The sequence below is a fragment of the Drosophila novamexicana genome, unplaced genomic scaffold (assembly GCF_003285875.2).
Source record: "Drosophila novamexicana strain 15010-1031.04,08,12 unplaced genomic scaffold, DnovRS2.1 tig00000564-arrow-pilon, whole genome shotgun sequence".
NCBI classification, from domain to species: domain Eukaryota; kingdom Metazoa; phylum Arthropoda; class Insecta; order Diptera; family Drosophilidae; genus Drosophila; species Drosophila novamexicana.
In genome coordinates this window covers 1,726,717-1,737,865 of record NW_020824810.1, presented here as the reverse complement: position 1 = coordinate 1,737,865, position 11,149 = coordinate 1,726,717, and positions in this window count along the sequence as shown.

The window sequence follows — 11,149 nt, the reverse complement described above, 5'->3', positions numbered from 1 at the left end:
ACAACAACAAAGCGAGTGCGAGCGTGTGAGCGTGCGATCTTTGCTCTCTCTCTCTCTGTCTCTCTCTCTCGCTGGCTTTCTTATGCTGGGCATGCGCGGCATTCCATTCATTTTGAATGCTCAGCTGTCGTGATTTTCTTGATCCCTTGAGTTGTTCTTGTTCTTGTTGCTGTTATTATTTCTTCCTCCTCTTCTTCTTCGACTGCGTCTGTTCTTCTTGCATAATTACACAAATTTTTGGCGCTTATTTTTGCGTTGTGTCATTTGCACACGTTAATTGGGCGTGCTGCGAGGGCTGTTCGAACAGTTTGAGTAACTCTTTTATAAAACGCTGGCATTTCCGTTACGAAACATTTGTTGTTATTGATAAGCTCTGAACGGCTGATTAGATTCTCAATAGTTTATGGCCAGTTGTGTAAACATTGAGGTAGCTGATCAAGCAGCCAGACATGTACACACATACATGCATGCATGCATATATGTATATGCACATGTATATGGATGTGTATAGACGAACGACTTTCGTCACTTTAAACGACTTTTGCAGCTCTTCACGTTGCCCACTTTAGGTCTCAGGCCAAACGAATCGACGTCAATTAAACAATTGAACACACGTAATAAATATTATTATGACCGCCGCCCACCTGACAACCGCAAACAATTAAAGCCACCCACGCTCGTATTTAAAGCAATTTTGCCAATTTCATAACAATTTTCAGCTGGAAAGCGCGTTCTCGAGTGCGTCTGCGGGCGCGAGTGCGTGAAAGTAGTTAAAAAGCTGTCGGTGGGGTCGAGAGGGGGGTGGGGTGGGTAGTGTGGGTGAAGCAATCGCCGAGACGTATGCAGGTGTATATGCATGTGTGTGTGTGTGTACGCAAGCAAATTAAAATTGAAAACAAGCGAGAATGTAAAAGAGAGAGAGAGAGTGCACGACGCGCACACACCCTGTAAAAAGCTTAAAGTTAATTAAGTATTTTCTTGTGTCCGGCTTAATATTTTCTTTAAAATTGTTTGAGTTTTTCATGAAAATACTAATACTAATACTAATCCTAATAATTATTCTATCTTAGATAATGTATTATCATTATTTTTTCACTTTAATCCTTAAAGTAAGCTGCATAAATTAAAAATGTATATATTGTCATATATTCTATTATATATAAATCTCATAATTACATAATTTTACAAATAATCCCTTCTCTTTTCTAGTTTCTAGCATCTATTATTAATATTTACTTTAACCTTTAAGTTATGGCCCTTTAAACATATTTTCTCTCTTTAACTTTCTTCTTTATTCTTATTTTTATCTCATTGTAAGATATGCTAAATACTATAACATGAAAGCTCTCTTCTTTTAACATAAACATTGCATAACAGACCTATTCATCTAATTATATTAACATTTAGTTCCTAAAGGGTATACCCCTCGTAACTTATATACAGGGTATGGCAATTGTTGTCGTTGCAAGAAAAATAAACTTTGCAACAAGAATGTCGAACTATTTACAAAGAACAGAATCGTGCAGAGCACACACACACACACACACGCACACACACACACACACACACACACACACACACACACACACACACACACGCACACACATGCATACATTCATATGTGTGTGCAGAGGAAGACACAGGGCACATAAAGAAAGTTCAGAGTGCACACGGTGAAAGGAATTTCGTTTCGACGAGCAATATAATTTGTCAGTTCAAAGACCTTTGCACGTGAGCGCAACAACAACAAGGTTGGAAAAGGATAGCAGGAGGCAGAGGCACACAGGATGCACACACGCACACACTAGAGAATCTACGTGCATATTTTGCCCGAGATGTTTACACTGAGAAAGAGTAAGAGGAAGAGCAAGAGGAAGAGCAAGAGGCAGAGGAAGAGCGGTAGACAAATGTGCCAAGTGTGCAGACGTGAGCTGCGCCCGAGCCGCGGCCCGTGCCGTCGCCTTCACGTGTTCCTCCACCCGTTGCCACGCCCACATAAAAAATGTAATCAATGTATTTTTGTCACGTTAACGAAATTTAGACTGCCTGCAACAGAGAAGGCAACAACAACAACAACAACAACAACAAGAACATTTACTCTTGTGCGTCGAGTGCAGCTGCTTTCACTCGAAGAAAAACTCGTACTTTCACGTTTTTCCTAAAACCAATTGCCAGCATATTTCATTATTGAATATAACTAACTCTTATTCCAATACAAAATTGATCCGTTAGCTAAAAAAAAGAGGGAAGATACTTAATTTAAGCATAAAGTTCTTCTTCCACAAGAATTTTAGTACTTGAAATAAGCGTTTAGTCTTTTCAAAGAGTTTTCGGTCGACTTGCATATTTAGTTTTTTCGGCTTAAGAATTCAAATGCTTGAAATAAGTTAAACTTGCTTCAAGACAAAACTTGAGCTTGATTTATATATTTTCATACAAATTTCCATCAAATTTCCTTTTAGAATTCAAATTTGAACACTAAAGCCACAAAAAAAATCGTAGAAAATTCTTAATTAAGGCCATGATATCTTATAACAAGAACTTTCGTGCTTAAACTAAGCGTAAAACATTCTCAAAACATTTTGCATTTGTGTCTTATACTTCATAATTTCGGGCTAAGAATTAATGTATTTTTTGACATTTTGCAACTTGGTTTAAGTCAACATTTGTGCTTGATTTAAGTATGAAAAATATTGCTTGATGTTTTCTGCGAGTGTTTGAAATAAACATAAATTCAGCTGCTGCAGTTTCTGCTGCGCCGTGCGAATTTTGGCAACAGCGCAGTTGAAATCCGAGCGCACAAAGGATTCGGCATTAGGTACACACGCACACACACACACACACACGCACACACACACATACATGAAATGTCACTGTCGTTTGCTGTAATTATCCTGGAAACTCAAATTGAAACTCAACCAAAATGTCGCAGCTGCCTTTGGCTCGAGCGTCTGCCGTCTCCCTCTCACTTACGCGCTCTCTCTCGCTCTCCCGCTATGCCGCTCTCTCTCCCTTTCGCTCTCGCTCACTATTCAATTGCTCAATTGCATGTTTGTTAGTTCATATAATGCCCGAACCCCCTCCCCCTCCCCCTCCCCCCCCTGCTCTTGGCTGGCAGTGATGTGTGCCTTATGCCACGACTTCCGTGCACATTCACCCCCCGTGCAACATGAACTGAGAATGTAGAAAACTTAAGTGCATCATGCGGCAGCGTCTGCCAGCTGTCTGCACCCCGGACTCAACCCCTCCCCTCCCCTCCTCACCTCGCCCCGTCTCAAGTAATTGAGTCTGGCGTTATCTTCGCTGATGTCGCAACTATTTCGATATGCTGCATTGGTAAATTTATGAGCAGCGCATTTGCTTTGCCTTGGCTAAACTAATTGCCTAACGGTACTTTAAATGCAGCGCACATAAATCGACCTATCGATAACTCGACAATTGGCCAACGTATCTGCCTTGAGTTTGGCATGCGAGTGCCCTGGAAGTCTATAAATAGTTGTTAAAAGTTTCGGCTTTTAGTTGGAATAAAGAAAATTGAAAAAATGAATTTGAGTTTCTTTTATGAGCGTAACTTTCCAGGCAATTGGTATTCGAAATCCAATAACCATTCCAATTTCCCAGATTTTTATGTGACTTTTAAGCAGCGTACTAACCTTAAAGATGTCTGTACATACAAGTCTATACCTATCCATAACTCAACTTGTGCTAACTTTTTAGTTTTAGCTGCAATTCTTAACTTACCCATAATTACGTGCATTACGCAACCTAACCATATCTATATGGAATTCTTAAGCTAACCCAGCTTAACTTCAACTTAACATATTCCAATGCAACTTAAGAGATCAGCGTACTATCCTCCACAGCTGGGGCATACCAATTTTCGTAACCCTATCTACCACTCTCTAAGTCTTGAGATATGTACATGAAATTCCTAACCTAATTTCTAACCTAACCTAACTTCATTTTTAATTATCATATTCCGCTTGAGCTTCCAGTATTCCAATGAAACTTAAGAGATCAGCGTACTATTCTCCACAGCTGGGGCATACCAATTCTATCTTGAGTTATGTACGTGAAATTCCTAACCTATCCATATCTATATGCAATTCCTAACCTAACCTAACCTCATTTCTCATTAACATATTCCGCTTGAGCTTCCAGTATGCACAGCTGAGAAATACCGCTAATCATAATTCTATCAACTGCTTATCGCAGCGTGCACAGTTATAACTGATCAAACACATCTCAAACATTCTTCAATCTTGTGACTCACTCGCACTTAAGCCAAATCTTGCGTGTGTCAGCGAGCCGAAAAGCAAAAAAGAAGCAGAAGGTAATTAATAATAACAAAGAGCGAGAGCGAGAGGGAGAGGGAGAGGGAGAGGGAGAGGGAGAGAGCATGATCTGTGCCGTGATTGAATCACATCACATCATCCGCTCTCGCCCTAACTCTCGCTCTCCCTCTCTCTCTCTCTCTGAGTCAATTTGTGAGCATAAAGAAAAATAAATAAAATGCGCTTATAAACTGCAAAGGTATCGATATCTCTTTCAAGTGCGGCGTGCAATACGACTCCTTGAAGGCGCCTCGAATTGCATATTATTATTATTATTTTAGCGCTGCTTCAGCGCTTTCGCAGTCAGTCGGCGGCGACGTCTTATCAGCAGCGGCGTCGCTGTGCCTCTGTGTCATCATAAAGTACAATCGTGTCCAGGGGGAGGGGGCAAAGAGCAGAAAAAAAAGCCATGTGCCATGTGCACTAAAGAAAAATAATTTAACGACGCGAATCGACGCCCCAATGAAATCAAAAACAAGCGCAGACAGCGACAGCGATAGCGACAGTCAGCGACGTTGACGTCGACAGCGGCAGCGGCAGCGGCAGCGACAGCGACGCAGGCAGCAGCAACAAGTCGCGACAGCGTTAGCTTTGTCGCTTGTTGTTTACCTTGTGTCAGTTGTCAATGCAGCGTGAAAAAAGGTGACGTCTAAAGTTGCACAGAATTTAACTGTTATCAGTGTGTGTTTGTTTTCGTCTCGTTACCTTCCAATCTACTCCCTTCTTCCACACCCTCTGCCATAGCCACTGCTGTGTGTTTGCTTTTGTCGCACAGCTGCAAGCTTAGCAGAATGTGCAAGCTCTTGTATGACGCCGCGCTGTTAAGCAATTAACATGGCAGCAAGTGTGCAGCGCTGAAGATCATTGACATGTATGTTAAATTAACAGAGATGCCAGTTAACAGCGCTGTTTAACATTTAACTGTTATAGGTGGCAGCGAGCAAACGATCTAGCTGGAAAGTTCCAGCTGGAATCGGCCCTTGACCGTGTATGCACTGTTAGCTTAAAGTCTTGTCTGGCTGAATGCGCTCAAGTGGCGCTTATTAAGTCATAGCTTAAGCCAAAGCAAAGTTCACAAGCACTTGACGCCCGCATAAGTATGCAACACGCTGCTGCATGCATTAAGTCTGTTGCTGTTGTTGCTATTGTTGCTGCCACATCCGCCTTGTGTGCACAGCAGAGTAATTTACTATTTTAGTAGCTTACACGCACGCACACACACACACACACGCTCTTTCGCTGCTTTTGTTTTAATGTGTGCGAGCGAGTCGGCCTGCTGTGCGCTTCACTTGAGGCGCTTTGTTGCTTAAACTTGTGCTGAAAAATCACACAATTTACAAGTGTTGAGCAACAACAACAACAACAACGCTGCTGTGGCCTATCTGCCACAAGACAACAACAACAACAACAACAACAACAACAATGGCAACAAGTTAACAATGCAGCGGCTTTTATATTAACAAGCGCAGGCAACAAAAGCGTCGGGCGAGAAAAAAAAATAAAATAACAATGTTGACAATGACGCAAAACAAGCGAAAACATTGCATAAACTTGGGCACACACGCACACACACACATCGTGTGGGCGTGCGTGTGTGTGCGTGTGTTATAGTGTTGAAATTTATGCTGTGGAAAATAATGCGATGGAGCTTTAAGAACGACGCGTAAAACGCTTTTTTCGCTGCTGCTTATCGGTGCTGGGTGTGTGTGTGTGTGTGTGCGTGTGTGTGTGTGGATTATGTAACAACTCGCTGCATTTGAACAATGCGGCTCGCTTTTGTTGTCGCAGACAACACACCAAATTTTTGTCTACTTTTTCAAGTTTATTCACGCTGCAGCCAGGCATGTGTATGCGTGTGTGTGTGTGTGTGTGTGCGTGTGTGTGCAAAAGCCAAACTATTTGAACAATTTGCGCTGCAGATTTGTTTTTGCCAGCTTTTGCCAGCCACAAAGCGCCGCTAACAGCCTTTTGCTTTACGGCGCTTCCGCTAGCGCCGTCTCGCTCGCACCTGCTGCCATCGTGTAGTCTCTTCTAACACGCTTTGCCGCTGCCCTTTGCCTTTGTCCTCATCTCCTCCTCCTCATCCTTGTCGCCTTGCGCTGCACTCGTTTAGCATCGTTAAGCTTTCCACTTTCCGCTTTTGTGTGCCGGCCACATTTTTCGTGCTAATATCGTTAAAATGTTATTACAACGTAGTTTTTGCTTTAAATTCTGTTGCACTTTGCACGCCTCCCTCTCTCTCGCTCTCGCTCTCACTCTCTCGTGCGCCAGTGTTGTAAAATTATCGTTAGTTTTGTTTTTGGCCGCACTGCTTGCTGGATTTTCGCTACATCGTGTAAAATTAATTGAATGCAGCTGCCTGCGGAGCAGATGGCCAGCCTGAAAACTCGAATCCTTGCTCTGAATAGTCGTGGAGCAAGGGGGGGGGGGGGGGCAATGGGGCATATAATTTAGATGCTCGCCATGTTGGCAGCTACTTAAAAGCGCCTTCGTGCTCCTTTCCTTCTTGCCTCCACTCATTGCTCGCAACTGCCGCGGCGAGTGCTTTGCCAAATCGTTTGGGGGCAGAACTTATTAAATATTTATAGAGTTTCGAATCGCCTAAAATATTGCTGTTGTCGTGTGTTTTACAACGAAATGCGTTTCTTGTTTAGCAGAGCTTTCTATTTCTACTAATTTTGCGAGAACTACAGCAATTAAAAGTTGATTAAAGACAAATCGAAAGAGCAACAAAAGCACATGTAAACGGTATTTGAAAGAGGAAAACAGTGTTGATTAATGTGAAAAAAAACTATGAAGGCTGTTTAAATGAGCGGTATTGAGTAATGCAACAAATATCTGATTAATTGCACAATAAAGTACAATCCTAAGAATAACAAAAGCTATAAACTTACACATATTTTAAAAAAAGTGTTGAATAATGTATCAAAATCACTATTTTATGCCTGAAACTATTCAAGCCTAAGCATAATAACAGCTTTATAGGCACATATAGGAAAGTTATTTAAAAAATGCAGTGTTGAGAAATGCAACAAATGCCTGTGTCCAAGCTTAAGAATTACAAAAGCTATATGAAAAACAGTGTTGAGTAACGAAATAATCATATAATACCAAATAATACATAAGGCAAATTGTGTTGAGTAATGAAATAATAAAAATAACAAAAGCTGTTGGGTTACACATAAAAAAGGTGTTATGAAAAACAGTGTTGAGTAACGAAATTATGATTTAATGCCCATTAATACATAATTATGCATAATAACACATATAAAACCGTGTTGAGTAATGATTTAAAGCCGTTCGTTTCTTATTATTTCAAATAAATAAAAATAATATTTACGCTTATCATAAACGCAAATGCATGCTTCAACCAGGTGCAAACAGCTCAAGTGCTTCGGCCTGGAATGTGATTATCTCACCTGATTGTGATTTCCCACTATGCGTGTTTACCTAAGGCAAACCCCAAGCCAAGCACAATTCATAAAAAAAGAAAAATAAACTCTCATCCCTTTTGTACATATGTAGGTATACACGATATATGCCAGCTTATCTTATCGGTTGGCTCTCGCTCAGATCTGATTAAATGCATTGAAAAACGTTGCTCAGGCGAGTTTTTCCGTTTCCCGTTAGAAGGCAGCAGGGCAACTAAAAAAAAAAAACAAGTAAGAAAAACGAAATGAGAAAAAAATATTTTTAACATGACAAATATTTGTTTACGCTTCAAGCTTCAGCTTTTAAATGCTTGCAGCGATAAGCGTAGATACTTTTTCTTATTTGCTTGACTGGCTCCAAACACATACACACGCACAACCAAACGACCACTCGGCAGAGGCATAAACATAAACTCATATATATGTATATATAAAGTCGCAAATCTGAAGCCTGAAGTGAGTTGTGGCTTGGTTTAATAAAGTTTAGCAAATATTTGCTCGCATAAAGCAAAGGCAAGCATATTCTGCTCGGCAAACGAGCCAAGTTTATGCAGTGGGGTTAGAGGTGCGTGTGTGTGTGTGTGTGTGGGGACGGGTAGGGGGGGGGGGGTAGAATATTGCGTATTGCCAGCTCAGTTTCGCATTGCATATTCTACGACCTTGAGACGGCCGCCTTCGCCTTTGCAATCAGCCCACGCACTGCACTCATGATTAGATTTCCGACCCGAGTCCGCTGACAAGTTGCGTGTCCAATGCGCTCCATTTAACTAGAAGTGTCTGCGTTGAATGTTGCACATAAACATTAGAGATGTGCAAAATACGTATATCAGAGAGTCAGAGTCAGAGAAAGAGCCGCTGAACAATGCGTGGTACGAATTCGAACCGCTAAACAGCAAAGTTGAGGGTTCAAACTCAATTCTGGATTAATGAGATTTAATAAAAACCTTTTCCTAAAGATTTAAGATTAGAAGTGCATCCGATGGAGCCGCTAAACAACATAACTTTGACGATTTGAACCATTGAGCAGCGAAGTTAACGGTTCAAACCCGCAGACAAGTTTCTGATTGAAGAGATTTCATTCAAACCTATTCTTAATAACCAATCAATGAGAATTAATCTGCGTTAGAGCCGCTGTACAATGTTAGCCAGCGGATCCGAGTAAATGAGTAAAGAAGTTGAGGGTTCAAACCCAGCGTTTGATTGAAGAGATTAAACAATATCCTATTCTACAATAAGTTTCGTGTTTATGGTCTTTATTTTAAGCTGTGTATTAAGCAATTGTAGAGCTGAACAACGGGATGTTGAGGCTGCGAACAACTGTGTAGCGAAGTCGAGGGTTCAAACCCGCAGGCGAATGTTTGGTTGCAGACATTTTAACAAAATCTATTCTTAAATAACCACTTAATTAGAAATATTATATCTGCGTTAGAGCCGCTGAAAAACATTAGCTTGAGGATTCGAACCACTGAGCAACGAAGTTGACGGTTCAAACCCGCTATTTGATTGAATGGACTTAGCAATAACTTCAATATCTATGTTCTGATTCAAGACTAATAGATGGAATTAAATATTGTGCCTAATCCAAAAATCAAATTTTAAATAATCCAAAATAACAATAAACTAGCTCTAGAATATTAATTATATATGATATGATATATTTTGTTTTTCTTTATCTTTCAGGGCATATTACACTTGAAAAGGGTGAGTCGAAATTATTTTCATAATATTATTTAAATTTTCTTTATGTTGAATGAAAGAAGACTTTCGTAAGCTGGACTCAACTTTCTTCTCGTTCTTCAACTCTTTATAGACTCTTCTTATTAATCGAATGCACCTTTCTAACTCCCGTAAAATGTTTTGTTCTCAACTAGAGTTGGCCTTCAAAAGGGTAATATGCCTAAAAAATAATATTAAGCAGGAGTCGTAAGCGTGGCATGTGCCTTTTGCCTTTCAGCTTTTCCTTAGACCGATGAAAAGTGAACTATTAGCCAGTGGGCCATTACGAAAAGGCGCTCAACTGCGACGCGGCGTGTGGCAGGCAGCAACACGTAACGCCTACCCATAAGGGTATATATATATATATATGTAGGGATAAATATGTGTACACATTCCTGGTGTTAGCCCAGCGCCGTGTGGGCGCTGCGAAGCGTGGCAACAGACGGCAAAGGACACGCGTCCTTTGTGGGGTAGGTGGCAGAGCTCTTTGTGCCACATTTCTGGGCCTCGCTTAAAGTTAAAGGAAATTAAAATGCGCACAACGCCAGCTGCGGCCCAGGACAAACGAACGCCCTACTTCTTCTTCTTCTTCTTCTTATTCTTCTTCTTCAACTTGGACTTTATAGTTGACTGAAGAAGGCTCGGCCAAACAAAACTATTCAATTGCGGGCATTTCTTTGGCGGCTTATCTGGCCGGAAAGGCGGCGGCTCGATGCTTTGACAGATGCACGGCCAAAAATGCAAATGTGCCGCTTATCAGCTAAAAGCTAGCTTTGTGCCACAAGCACACTCACACACACACTTGTGACTATTGTGTGTGTGCGTGTGCGTTTATCTTTTGGTTGCCCGCAGGTTTTGCACTTCTTGGAATTCGTCGGCGCTTTTTTGGCTCAGGCCCTTTCATCAATCAAAAGTGCGTGAAATCAAAAATGTATGCCTCATCGGCAGCTGGGGCACACGCTCCAACGCATTCGCAGATAAACCCGCCAGAAGGAAGCCAATAAAATCAAGTAATATATATATCTACATATGCATATATAGTACATACAGTTATACAGTTCTGCATATATCTTCGTCCGACTTGGCTGAGGTGCAGAAAACCGCAAGGCAACAAAAATATCAATTTAACTAACCGGCAAACGCACAGTTATAGCTGTAGATACACATATATAGATGCAGCCGCAGTTACAGATACATAGATACACGAACACTGAGAGATAAGCGGCCTTCATAGATTTCGGACACAAATTTATGCGAATTTCTTCTCCTTTCAAATTTATTTTGACCAGAACTATAATTAAAATAAAAAATTAGCAGCGAAAATAAGAAAACCATCTTGACGTAAGCATAAAATGCTTTATTTAATCATTTTCGTTCTGTTTAAGTTATTTGTAGCTTAAATGAAGACAATATTTTGGTTGACTTTCGCTGAGTGTAGTTTTAGATACATTCATGGATACAGCTCAAAGGAAGCAGAAGATTGCTTAGATTAAGATTTGCATTTAGGAGTTTTGAGCTTAATTCAAGTTGTTTGCGGCTTAAGTTAAGTTAAGCTGCCTTTCGCTCAGTGTAGTTATAGATACATTCATGGATACAGCTGTCCGGCACAGCAAATGTTAACCACGCAGCTTTCGCTGTGACGAGTGGGCGTGCATCGTGTGGGCGGCT